This window comes from Salmo trutta, chromosome 7 (assembly GCF_901001165.1).
Source record: "Salmo trutta chromosome 7, fSalTru1.1, whole genome shotgun sequence".
NCBI lineage: Eukaryota > Metazoa > Chordata > Actinopteri > Salmoniformes > Salmonidae > Salmo > Salmo trutta.
The window spans coordinates 34,443,856-34,457,479 of NC_042963.1; the positions used below are offsets into that span (position 1 = coordinate 34,443,856).

Genomic DNA, 13,624 nt, shown 5'->3' on the forward strand with positions numbered 1-13,624 from the left:
ACATTGATATTCTTTAGAGGGCGGAGGAAGGGTGTTTAGGCTCACGGCAAATTAAAAAGTAAACAGTACTAATTATAATGTCCTCCATTTATCAGACATCTAAAGCACAAACAAGTTGTCTAAGTGTTTGAATGTTTATCACAGCATTCAAATATTCAGATTATTTCCTAGAAGTATACAACCTTATATCTCAGAGATGGGGACACACTATTCCTAGCTTCAGTGGGCCTGTAACATGCAAACATGAACCTTTTTACTCTGATAATTACATGCAAACATGAACCTTTTTACTCTGACAATAACATGCTTATAGTAGCGGCCCAAGCATAGAAATGTGTCAAAAGTAAATATAATTGCTAAAATATACTTTACTATCAAATGTAAAAGTATAAATAATTTCAAATTCCTTATATTAAGCAAACCAGACGGCACAATTTGTTTTATTTGCGGATAGCCAGGGGCACACTCCAACACTCAGACATAATTTACAATTAAGCATTTGTGTTTATTGAGTCCGCCAGAGGCATCCTGGAGTCGCCTCTTCACTGTCGACGTTGAGACAGGTGTTTATTGAAGCTGCCAGTTGAGGACTTGTGAGGCGTCTGTTTCTCAAACTAGACACTCTAATGTACTTGTCCTGTTGCTCAGTTGTGCACCGGGGCCTCCCACTCCTCTTTCTATTCTGGTTAGAGCCAGTTTGCGCTGTCCTGTGGAGGGTGTAGTACACAGCATAGTACGAGATCTTCAGTTTCTTGTCAAATTCTCGCATGGAATAGCCTTCATTTCTCAGAACAAGAATTGACTGACGAGTTTCAGAAGAAAGTTATTTGTTTCTGGCCATTTTGAGCCCGTAATCGAACCCCCAAATACTGATGCTCCAGATACTAAACTAGTCTAAAGAAGGCTAGTTTTATTGCTTCTGTTATCAGGGCAATAGTTTTCAGCTGTGCTAACATAATTGTAAAAGGGTTTTCTAATGATCAATTAGCCTTATAAAATTATAAACTTGTATAAGCTAACACAACGTGCCATTGGAACACAGGAGTGATGGTTGCTGATAATGGGCCTCTGTACGCCTATGTAGATACAGTGGGGGGAAAAAGTATTTGATCCCCTGCTGATTTTGTATGTTTGCCCACTGACAAAGAAATTATCAGTCTATAATTTTAATGTTAGGTTTATTTGAACAGTGAGAGACAGAATAACAACAAAAATATCGAGAAAAACGCATGTCAAAAATGTTATTAATTGATTTGCATTTTAATGAGGGAAATAATTATTTGACCCCCTCTCAATCAGAAAGATTTCTGGCTCCCAGGTGTCTTTTATACTGGTAATGAGCTGAGATTAGGAGCACACTCTTAAAGGGAGTGCTCCTAATCTCAGCTTGTTACCTGTATAAAAGACACCTGTCCACAGAAGCAATCAATCAATCAGATTCCAAACTCTCCACCATAGCCAAGACCAAAGAGCTCTCCAAGGATGTCAGGGACTAGATTGTAGACCTACACAAGGCTGGAATGTGCTACAAGACCATCGCCAAGCAGCTTGGTGAGAAGGTGACAACATTTGGTGCGATTATTCGCAAATGGAAGAAACACAAAAGAACTGTCAATCTCCCTCGGCCTGGGGCTCCATGCAAGATCTCACCTCGTGGAGTTGCAATGATCATGAGAACGGTGAGGAATCAGCCCAGAACTACAGGGGAGGATCTTGTCAATTATCTCAAGGCAGCTGGTACCATAGTCACCAAGAAAACAATTGGTAACACACTACGCCGTGAAGGACTGAAATCCTGCAGCACCCGCAAGGTCCCCCTGCTCAAGAATACATATACATGCCCGTCTGAAGTTTGCCAATGAACATCTGAATGATTCAGAGGACAACTGGTGAAAGTGTTGTGGTCAGATGAGACCAAAATGGAGCTCTTTGGCATCAACTCAACTCGCCGTGTTTGGAGGAGGAGGAATGCTGCCTATGACCCCAAGAGCACCATCTCCACCGTCAAACATGGAGGTGGAAACATTATGCTTTGGGGGTGTTTTTCTGCTAAGGGGACAGGACAACTTCAACGCATCATTTGACAGGGCCATGTACTGTCAAATCTTGGGTGAGAACCTCCTTCCCTCAGCAAGGGCATTGAAAATGGGTCGTGGATGGGTATTCCAGCATGACAATGACCCAAAACACACGGCCAAGGCAACAAAGGAGTGGCTCAAGAAGGAGCACATTAAGGTCCTGGAGTGGCCTAGCCAGTCTCCAGACCTTAATCCCATAGAAAATCTGTGGAGGGAGCTGAAGGTTCGAGTTGCCAAACGTCAGCCTCGAAACCTTAATGACTTGGAGAAGATCTGCAAAGAGGAGTGGGACAAAATCCCTCCTGAGATGTGTGCAACCCTTGTGGCCAACTACAAGAAACGTCTGACCTCTGTGATTGCCAACAAAGGTTTTGCCACCAAGTACTAAGTCATGTTTTGCAGAGGGGTCAAATATTTATATCACTCATTAAAATGCAAATCATTTTATAACATTTTTGACATGCATTTTTCAGGATTTTTTTTGTTATTCTGTTCATATGAACCTACCATTAAAATTATAGACTGATCATTTCTTTGTAAGTGGGCAAACGTACAAAATAAGCAGGGGATCAAATACTCCCCCCCCCCCCACTGTATTCCATAAAAAATCTGCCATTTCCAGCTACAATAGTCATTTACAACATTAACAATGTCTACACTGTATTTCTGATCAATTTGATGTTATTTTAATGGACAAAAAAATGTTCCTTTCTTTCAAAAACAGGGACATTTCTAAGTGACCCCAAACTTTTGAACAGTAGTGTATGTAACAACATAGGCTAAGTTACCAACAAGGCAGCATGCACAAACTCGCATCCTGCGCCTGATGCCAAACAAGAAATGAGTAGCCTAATTAGATTTACATTTTAGCAGACACTTATATCCAGAGCAACTTAGAGTGCATACATTTTCATACTTTTTTCCCCTTGTACTGGTCCCCCATGGGAATTGAACCCACAACCATAGCGTTGCAAGCGCCATGCTCTACCAACTGAGCAACACAGGACTGTATAGCAGATATGCACTCACTGACATACCAGAACCTTTGCCAAGTGTGTGCAATTAAGACATAATTATTAGAGGAAGCTGCCTGCTTTGTTCTGTTACTTTAGGTGGAGGCATGTTAGTTTTCCATTCTATGAAAAATAACAAAGCTCAACAGGGTCCCTGTGTTGGATACGCCTATGAGTTCAGACATGTACAGTATGGAACAGAATCCTGCCCACAGGGACATTCCATTCCATTCAAGAGAAGCATTAATCATATAACATTAATAGGAGCTGTTGGGATCTTTTACTGTACATCATACATGTACCAATCAGTTTAGGTGCACAGACAGGTTAAGGTAAACTGTTTGAAAGTGAACAATAAGGCCTCCAACATTACATATTGCACTCGGGACTAGATTCTGTTCACCCAGAGACATTTATTCGGAAAAGAGCTCCGGACTAATGATTACATTTTGGTCAGATGCAGTCACTTTACCCCTACCTACATGTAACAAATTACCTTGACTAACCTTTACCCCCACACATTGATTCGGTACCCCTATTATTGTTAATTTATTGTGTAACTTTTTTTAACATGTATTTTTTACTTCAGTTTATTTAGTAAATATTTTCTTAAAACTGTGTTGTTGGTTAAGGGCTTGTAAGTAAGCATGTCAAGGTAAGGTCTACACCTGTTGTATTCGCCACATATGACAAATACAATTTGATTTGAGATATAATCTTTGTAGGCCTACAAAATAGGTAAATCTATTATAGGCCTAGTCATCTCCCCTATGCCAAAGTATGAAATAGGGATATATATATGGCTGGCTGACATACAAGCTAGCAAGGTGTTTTGAATTTCATTCTCTCTGTGGCACCATCCCTGGTCCCCATGTAGCCAGGTCTATCTCAGGTGGGCAGCTGCACCAATCTTTGCTGTAACAATTTCAGTGCATGTTTTTCTATGCATTAAAAACATCTGAGATCAAGATAATGTTCATGGAAATAGCCAACAAGTCAATGCATGTACGTGTAGCTTAGCTTAGTGCTAGAGTAGTGATGTTAAGAGATGCTAGCTAGGATTTACTCTTTGCAATGTATTTGGCCATAGATGCCAGATACCATTGGATTACACAAAGTTTATTACAACTTGCTACAATTTGATATCACAGACAACTCACTGAAGCATTGTGCAACTTTCAGTTTGTCATTGTGAAACAACTTAAAGTAACCTACATCGAACTGTCTTGCTGTCACCAAATAGCTCAACCTCTGTACGTGTGTGCGGCTACACTAACTGGCGGTAGAGGGGTCATGGCTAGAAGGGATCGAGCTTTTGTAAAATTAACGTCAAAAAAATGTTATTTAAGCTAACTCTAACCTTTTCCCTAACCTTAAACTAATTATCCTAACCTGCTGCGAAAATTCAAATCTGACGTTGATTTGACAAAAGCTGGACCCCTTCTAGCCATGACCCGGGAGAAGGGCTGAACATGTTGATAGGACTCGGATAATGTTAAAGGCATGAGACAGGTACGATAAATAGCTCAAACGTTATGAGATCATCAAAATCAGGAAAAAAAAGTTTTTCTTACATGTCCGCCAAATCATTGGATACTGCCTCTTTAAGATGTCAATCAGACTGTTGTTTACAGTGGCGTGAGCAGGAATGATGTATATGCAGAATATTTGTAGAGAGTAGCTGACACGGACCGTGGAGAGGAGTTTCAACGGCACCATGCGCTCTATGGCAAAACAACTGGAGTAGAATACACCTGAAATAAGAGACGAGGACCTCTATTGTTTTACACCGAATTGCTATAAACCGGTAAGAGACAACATTGGTAAAACACCTTCACAAAAACATATGTGTTAGTCAGCTAATGTTAAGTTAGCCATGCTAGCCAACTTATTTCTCCCTCAGTGTGTGTGTTTGTTTGTTTGTGATAGCCTACTCGAATAGCCATAATGTATGAAAATCAAGAGGCACTTGCAAGCTATTTTAATCAACATTAACATATTTGCATGAGTATGTACAAATCAGTTTGATATTTGTGTATTGAATGGGATGCATTCCATCACCACTATGATTTCCAAGTTATTAGCTCTAACAAGGTTCAAAGTTCAGGTGATTTATTTATGTCAGTCTGTGAACCCATCTGTAAAGAATGTTACCTTTGATTTTAATTTTATTTTTTTACATAGAAATTATGATTTAGTGTGACATCCGTTAGGCATAGGCCTAAGTGCTTGTCAGAGAGGTAAAGACAGATTAAGTTAGTCTTAGAACTAACTAGTGCATGGTGTTTCTGATTTTGCACATGAAAGAAATACTTTGTCATAGCGATGAGAGTGCCAGTTGTTGTACTGGTCTTCTGTGTGAAAACAGCAGTCATTTATTGTTGAGTGTCTAATAGTAAAGAATGTAGCCTAGGACAAGTTACATCCAGTATAAAAGCCATGTGGAATACTACCATTTAAGTATTTCAGCATTAGCTTCATGTAGTTGGCGCTCTGTTTGTGTCGTAGGCTTGCAAGCAAAAAGCCTATGTTGTAACAGAAAATGTAGTACTCTGCTCTGTTTTATTTGTTGTTTGCTTAAGCTACATTTATTGTAACATGAAATGTGATCCCTCAAGACATGCAGTTTATAGTATTTTGAGGACAGGCAGTAGTGTGTACTATGCTGTAATGCTCTGGCAGCATTGTTTGTTTGATGTGTGTGCAGTGTGATGCCTCCAGCATCACTAATGGCATTAGGATCCCCTCTGTTGTGCTCTCCGCTATAGGTGCTGTTGTAGGCAATATACAGATTTAAATGGGAGAGGGAGGAAGAATGGACTGACATCCCATCTCCCTGATCTGTAGTCCACCCATTCTGCTCCTCCCCAACTCCTCATAAAGAGTGTAGGTAACAGTTTACTTCTGTAATCACGAATGTTGCCGTGCGAATTGAGCCACGTTTGTATCTTCCATTTCTTTGGGAGCTGCACTCTGTTTGGCCTAAACCCCAAAACATAATTTGGTATGTTGTTGGTGTATTTTCCCATGATATATAAATGAATTCCCTCACTAAGAGTCTATTGGTTATTGTAGTAGTGAAACAAAATTGTCTGCCTCCTCCTTGCCCTCTTCCTCGTCCTCCCCGCTCCCACCCTGAATTCCCCCAATACTGAATCATCTGTACAGCTGCTTCTCCATGGGAAAACCAAGAAGATTGTGTACCAGCTGGAGAAAGCACTTTATACACACACACACACACACACACACACACACACACACACACACACACACACACACACACACTCTCTCATCCTTAAACAACGTTAGCTGGGGTAGACAGAGTGCATTCCATTCATGGGCATGACCCCACATTGCGTACTCCCACATCAGTACACTCTCAAACTTCATGATGTCATTGTTGACCAGTCACCCAGTAGGGGAAATATCCAAAGAAGGACTTCCTGTTCTCTTTGCCACAACTAGGCTACTCACTGGGTGCATCTCAATTCACTCTCTTCCTCTGTCCCAGTCATAACAGTGTGAAGTGTTAGTGTACTTAGACCTGCCTGTATTCCTACCACAACCTTATCAGAGCTGTGACTCACATGTTCTCCTCTGATTGAAAGGCCGATAAAAACATAGCTAAACCACTTTCTGGTTCCTCCTGTCAGCTCCAGGTTCTCTCTACTGTCGGTCAGTCACTGTGCTTTACTGGAACACTATTTACAGAACTCACACACAATCCGTCTCTGATTTCTCTGATTTTGAAATGGCTGATGTCATACTAGGATGTTATAAGGCTACTTTTGTTAGGCCACATTAGGCTCATTAAAATAGCATGTCAGATCCATAGATATTAGGCTAGATTTACCTTTACAATTCGATCTCGCCCCACAGAGAATGCTGTGAATGAACAAGACATAAACTTTTCTGATCCAGAACTCAAGCAACAATATTAGTATCATGAATATATGCAATTAAATGTCAGTAGAAAAGCTATGAAAACAGAGGAAAATGTTGCGTTGGCTGCCCTTCCAGCTGTAGACTTTGTAGCTTTAGTTGGCTCAGTGAGAAGACTTAACCAGCCTGCATAGCAACCATTTTTGTTAGGCCTAGTAACCAATGTTTTTGCATGAATGAAAGTACAGTATTTCGTATTTTTTTGTCCTCGGATGGGAGGATTAAATAGTATGAATTATCAAAATATCATTACAGTTGAAGTCGGAAGTTTACATGCACTTAGGTTGGAGTCATTAAAACTAGTTTTTCAACCACTCCACAAATTTCTTGTTATAAAAATAAAGTTTTGGCAAGTCGGTTAGGACATCTACTTTGTGCATGACACAATTCAGTTTTCCAACAATTGTTTACAGACAGATTATTTCACTTACTTCACTTTCACTGTATCACAATTCCAGTGGGTCAGAAGTTTACATACACTAAGTTGACTGTGCCTTTTTAAACAGCTTGGAAAATTCCAGAAAATGCTGTCATGGCTTTAGAAGCTTCTGTTAGGCTAATTGACATAATTTGAGTCAATTGGAGGTGTACCTGTGGATGTATTTCAAGGCCTACCTTCAAACTCAGTGCCTCTTTGCTTGACATCATGGGAAAATCAAAAGAAATCAGCCAAGACCTCAGAAAAAAATCAAAGAAATCAGCCAAGACCTCAGACCTCCACATGTCTGGTTCATCCGTGGGAGCAATTTCCAAATGCCTGAAGGTACCACGTTTATCTGTACAAACAATAATACGCAAGTATAAACACCATGGGACCACGCAGCCGTCATACCGCTCAGGAAGGAGACACGTTCTGTTTCCTAGAGATGAATGTACTTTGGTGCAAAAAGTGCAAATCAATCCCAGAACAACAGCAAAGGACCTTGTGAAGCAGTTGGAGGAAACCGGTACAAAAGTATCTATATCCACAGTAAAACGAGGCCTATATCGACATAACCTGAAAGGCCACTCAGCAAGGAAGAGGCCACTGCTCCAAAACCACCATAAAAAAGCCAGACTACGGTTTGCAACTGCACATGGGGACAAAGATCATACTTTTTGGAGAAATGTCCTCTGATCTGATGAAACAAAAATAGAACTGTTTGGCCATGATGACCATCGTTATGTTTGGAGGAAAAAGGGGGAGGCTTGCAAGCCGAAGAACCATCCCAACTGTGAAGCACGGGGGTGGCAGCATTATGTTGTGGGGGTGCTTTGCTGCAGGACAGACTGGTGCACTTCACAAAATAGATGGCATCATGAGGCAGGACAATTATGTGGATATATTGAAGCAAATTCTCAAGACATCAGTCAGGAAGTTAAAGCTTGGTCGCAAATGGGTCTTCCAAATGGACAATGACCCCAAGCATACTTCCGAAGTTGTGACAAAATGGCTTAAGGACAACTAAGTCAATGTATTTGAGTGGCCATCACAAAGCCCTGACCTCAATCCTATAGAAAATTTGTGGGCAGAGCTGAAAAAGCGTGTGCGAGCAAGGAGGCCTACAAACCTGACTCAGTTACACCAGCTCTGTTAGGAGGAATGGGCCAAAATTCACCCGACTGATTGTGGGAAGCTTGTGGAAGGCTACCCGGAACGTTTGACCCATGTTAAACAATTTAAAGGCAATGCTACCAAATACTAATTGAGTGTATGTTAACTTCTGACCCACTGGGAATGTGATGAATGAAATAAAAGCTGAAATAAATCATTCTCTCTACTATTATTCTGACATTTCACATTCTTAAAATAAAGTGGTGATCCTAAGAGAGGGAATTTTTTACTAGGATTAAATGTCAGGAATTGTGAAACACCTTAGCCAAATACATTTAAACTCAGTTTATGTAAACTTCCGACTTCAACTGTACATATCTACCTCAATTACCTCGTACCCCTGCACATCGACTCGGTACTGGTACCCTTTGTATGTAGCCAAGTTATGATTACTCATTGTGGATTTATTCCTCGTTATTAATTTTGTATTCTTTTTAAATGTCTCTTTCTGCATTGTTGGGAAGGGCCCATAAGTAAGCATTTCACTGTTAGTCTACACATGTTGTTTACAAAGCATGTGACCAATACTATTTTATTACAGTGCTATTAGGCTACAATGCAGTAGCTCATTGATGGTTCATTTTGGGGATACATCTCATTTTGAAATGGACTATGTGCTTTATCTATGCCTGCGGCTGTATCTGTGTAGCCTAAATATCCATGCTAGATTGAGATCCATGGAACAGCTATTACTAAAACCCTCATGCAGCAGCCAATACAGGGCTATTACAGAGCAGTTAATTCCTGTCAGAACTCCCCATTACCCACTTCAAATAAATCAAACCTAGCTGTTTAAGCCTTTCTGTTCTGTCTGATGTGCACACACACTATATTGGTGGTTAATCAGCAATCCTGTCATAGCGACTGTCACAGCAGGGAAATGGGGCCATTTTCACATGGTAAACGCTTTGGCTCGGGAGAAATAGAGCATTTACCGCTGAAGGAGGGTCATTTAGTGGGCTGAGGCTGTGTTGTGAAACTGATCGTGCTCAAGTGTTGCTGAAAAGGTGATGGATGTGTGAGTTCAAATATATAGCAATCTTCTCTGTTCAGTCCATCTATTTCACTCTCCCTAGGCCCTGCACATTAGCTTTTGGAAATCAGGGCTACTCTGTTTAACTTTTTGCGGAGTGCTCTCTAAAGTGTGGATGATCTCATTCTGTGCACAGCACTTTTCAGAAATCAGTCACATTGCCTTTTGAAGTGCTAGTTTTGATCAAATGACATGGTACACCAGCCACCTGTGACAGTGTTATCATCAGCAGACCAGTCGACAGCACCAGAATGGTGACGTGTCAACAATGGATATAATGTGAAGTTCAGCTGTTTCAGAACATGGGACCAACTGAAGCTGTAGCACTTATCATCCGGCTCACACAGTGGTGTAGAGAGAGCATTGATCCTCTCAGCCGTGGGAAATACAGGGAGGATATGAGACTCTTATCCTTAACCACTGATACAGGGACAGATATTTTCCCATCCTCCTAATAGTTAGGCCTAAGTTTAGGATCCCCTGGGTAGGGTATGATGGCCCTAGATCTGTGGTTAAGGGCAACTTGTACCTCAAGCACAGTGCGGCTGTTGGCAGGTCAAAGGGCGCGATGGCAGGCGGGGGGTTAAAGTTGAGCTGGACTAGAATCCCTCCCCCGAGCAGAGATGAGGAGGACAATGGAGAAAGGACAGGCTCTGGTCTGGTGGCCTCTTCACTGCCTGGCCCCTTTTGTCACTCACTGGCTTCCAATTCATCCCCCCTTCTTCTTTCTCTCTGTTTCACTCTTTCAGTTTTTTGTTGTTGTTGGTCATTCTGTCTCTTCTGTCTTTCCCTTTTAATTCTTCCCTCCTTATTTTCTCTCTTTGTTTCTCTCTCCCTCCCTCTCTCGCTCTGTTTTTTCTGCTGAGGGAATGGCAGTCCTGCAGTCGTGACTTTTTTGTCTCAACACAATCGCCGGTGTTTGTCATTGGTCGATTTCTTTGAAAGAGCATTGGTCTCCAGGGCGACAGAGAATGGCGGCACCATTTCACTTTTCTCTCCTTCCCCACTCCTCCCCTCCATCGCGTTGAGTGTGTGGGGCTGTCATTCACTCTATTGGATCAGGTAGCAGTGTAACACACGTACGCTTTCACAGTGACTGGGCTGTTTCTCTCTTCATCTTGCTCTTCTTTCACAGTGACTGGGCTGTTTCTCTCTTCATCTTGCTCTTCTTTCACAGTGACTGGGCTGTTTCTCTCTTCATCTTGCTCTTCTTTCACAGTGACTGGGCTGTTTCTCTCTTCATCTTGCTCTTCTTTCACAGTGACTGGGCTGTTTCTCTCTTCATCTTGCTCTTCTTTCACAGTGACTGGGCTGTTTCTCTCTTCATCTTGCTCTTCTTTCACAGTGACTGGGCTGTTTCTCTCTTCATCTTGCTCTTCTTTCACAGTGACTGGGCTGTTTCTCTCTTCATCTTGCTCTTCTTTCACAGTGACTGGGCTGTTTCTCTCTTCATCTTGCTCTTCTTTCACAGTGACTGGGCTGTTTCTCTCTTCATCTTGCTCTTCTTTCACAGCACCACAGAGACCCAGACAGATGGTTGGATTCTACTAAAGAAGGCGAGTAGTTTTGGGGCTTTTGTTCCCTGTTTTGGAAGTTTGCTTTGTCTTTTTCTGTTGGCCGTCTTTGTCAAACTGTTGTTTTCAGAGGGTTTGAATTGAAGTAAAAAGTAATAGTCGTTTATGCCGTTCTAATTTCTAAGGCAGATTCTAACAAAAAAACAAATGATGAAATCCGGATTCATTTGACAATTTAACGTTCTTTCTGTTCGCTTCTGTGTCATTCACATTGTCAGTTTTACGGCAACTGACTGATGGAAAATAATCTTATCGGTATCTATTAAAGACGTTACTATGGTAATGACGAGCAGAGCAATCAGTATATGTCTAAAGGTGAATGCAGGTCTAACACTGAACTGGCAGATCTTTTGTTGATATTGTTGTACGCTGCTGACGATGAATTAAGATGAGAGTAGGATTGCTTTTCTGTCTAGATTGGTGGTGGAGAGCCTTCCATGGGAAATGAAAGGAACAGTCATTTTAGTGTAAAGCCGCATTAGCCTTAAGCATGGAACTTACAGTAGTCTTCATTTCAGTAAAAGTATGGAAAGAATTTGTATTGAAACTGTTGGCATGACAGTTGTCTGGTCTCAAGATGTGTGTCCTTAGTTAAACACCATTAGGTCGTGTAGTAGAAAAGGACCATAATATCTTGAGACTCCACAGCTGTAAGCTCTGTTTTTCTGGCTTTGTCCCAACACTGACGCACTCTTTGGGCTGTGTCTATGAATTAGGCCACTTTGTCACATTCTGGCATGGCATCCATCTTCAAGTGTTGTCCTCTTTCGACTGCCCTGCTCCGGTTCCACCAACCACGTGGCTTGCCCTGTGTTTGGTAACCGTGGCAACACCAGAAGCAGAGCTCTCGGCCACTCCCACAGGTGCACTCTTGTCTTGTCTGATGGCCGGAGGATCTCCTGTTACACACACACACACACACACACACACACACAGTCAGGAGACACCTGTCGTGTGTGTGTGAGAGGTTCTCTCTCATACTCAGAGCTGGGTTGCTGAGAAGAGAGCTTGTATTACTTGCCTGTCGTATGAGAAAATGATGTATGGGAAGGCTAATATACGTGAGGCAGACTGGCTGGACTCAGTGAGTCATTTTATGTCTACTCAGGGTTTGAAGTGTGTTTGCATGAATCTCCCAAAAAGTAAGTGTGTGTGTCATGGCTTTATCTGTAGACATTAATACTTGGCTAATGTAATCAAGAGGAAACGGGGACTGGGGCTGCGTTGTTGCTGCTATGTGTGATGTCACCGCTTGCTGACCCAACAATCCTCACATTCCTACTGGTGGTGTTATGCAAAGCAGGCTGGGCATGTGTGGGCTGCTGTGGGGGAGAGACAGAGGACCCCATGACCCTTCTATTAATTAGTAATCAGACACTCACGCACACACACAAGCGCGCACAGTCATTTATTCACACACACACACACACACACACACACACACACACACACACACACACACACACACACACGTCCACTAGAACACACTCCAGCTCCAACTACCACTAGACAGTGATTATACTTTCAGATGTCTTGTCCTAGGTTATATTCAACCAGGCTACTAGATACTCTTTATGCCAGGTTTTGATGAACCCTTTTACACTAGCACTCTAGATTATGAGACATGTATTGTGAGGATGATATCTGTAAAAGAGATGTGTACTAGAACAATGCAAGTCCACTATGTGAGAGGAGTATTGTCATGTTCCCCAGGCAGGCGGATGTGTGCAGTGGAGGGAAAGGGGAAGGTACACTGACTCACCCAGCCACCCCACTGCACACACAGCAAGATGAATCCTTTGATCCACGGAAGGGAAAGAGAAGTGGAGTGAAAGCCATTGGGACTTATTGTTCTAACAGGTGTTTTTATAGCCCTTTCTTTCCCCAGACATCAGACAGAGAAGAAAATAAAGAGAGATTGACACAGACAGTTGGACACACAGAGAGAGAGAGGGAGAGAGAGAGAGAGAGAGAGAGAGAGACACCGGTAAAGGGAGAACCAGACAGAGACAGGGCGTCAGTGCCTACATTAGGGCACCTCACACTCTGTCCCTTCTTTACCCCTGACCTCTGACCTCTAATCTAATCACCTGACTGGTCCATTCTCCCTAACCGGCACTTCCTGCCCTTTATCATCATCGACAACCCCACCCTCCAGACCCTCTCTCCCTCCTACAGTCTCTCTTTACCTTTCTGTCTCTCTCTCCTTCTCTTTGTTACTTTGATTGTTTCGTACAATCTGTTTCTGCCTAGTCTGTTTGTCACTCTCTAGCTCCTCTCTCTAGCTCCTCTCTCTAGCTCCTCTCTCTAGCTCCCCTCTCTAGCTCCTCTCTCTAGCTCCCCTCTCTAGCTCCTCTCTCTAGCTCCTCTCTCTAGCTCCCCTCTCTAGC

The 13,624-nt window shown here is 42.2% G+C and overlaps 1 protein-coding gene across 2 annotated transcripts in view; it reads left to right on the forward strand.

Moving 5' to 3' along the window:
- The first annotated feature begins 4,333 nt into the window (after positions 1-4,333).
- Positions 4,334-13,624, forward strand: part of LOC115197300 (ras association domain-containing protein 7) — a 56,804-nt gene continuing 47,513 nt past the window's right edge. Inside the window, exon 1 of one of the 2 annotated variants that reach the window (XM_029758689.1) lies at positions 4,334-4,898. The gene's annotated coding sequence lies outside the window, so the exon portion shown is untranslated. The remainder of the gene's footprint in view (positions 4,899-13,624) is intronic. The other variant, XM_029758688.1, reaches the window with a different exon arrangement.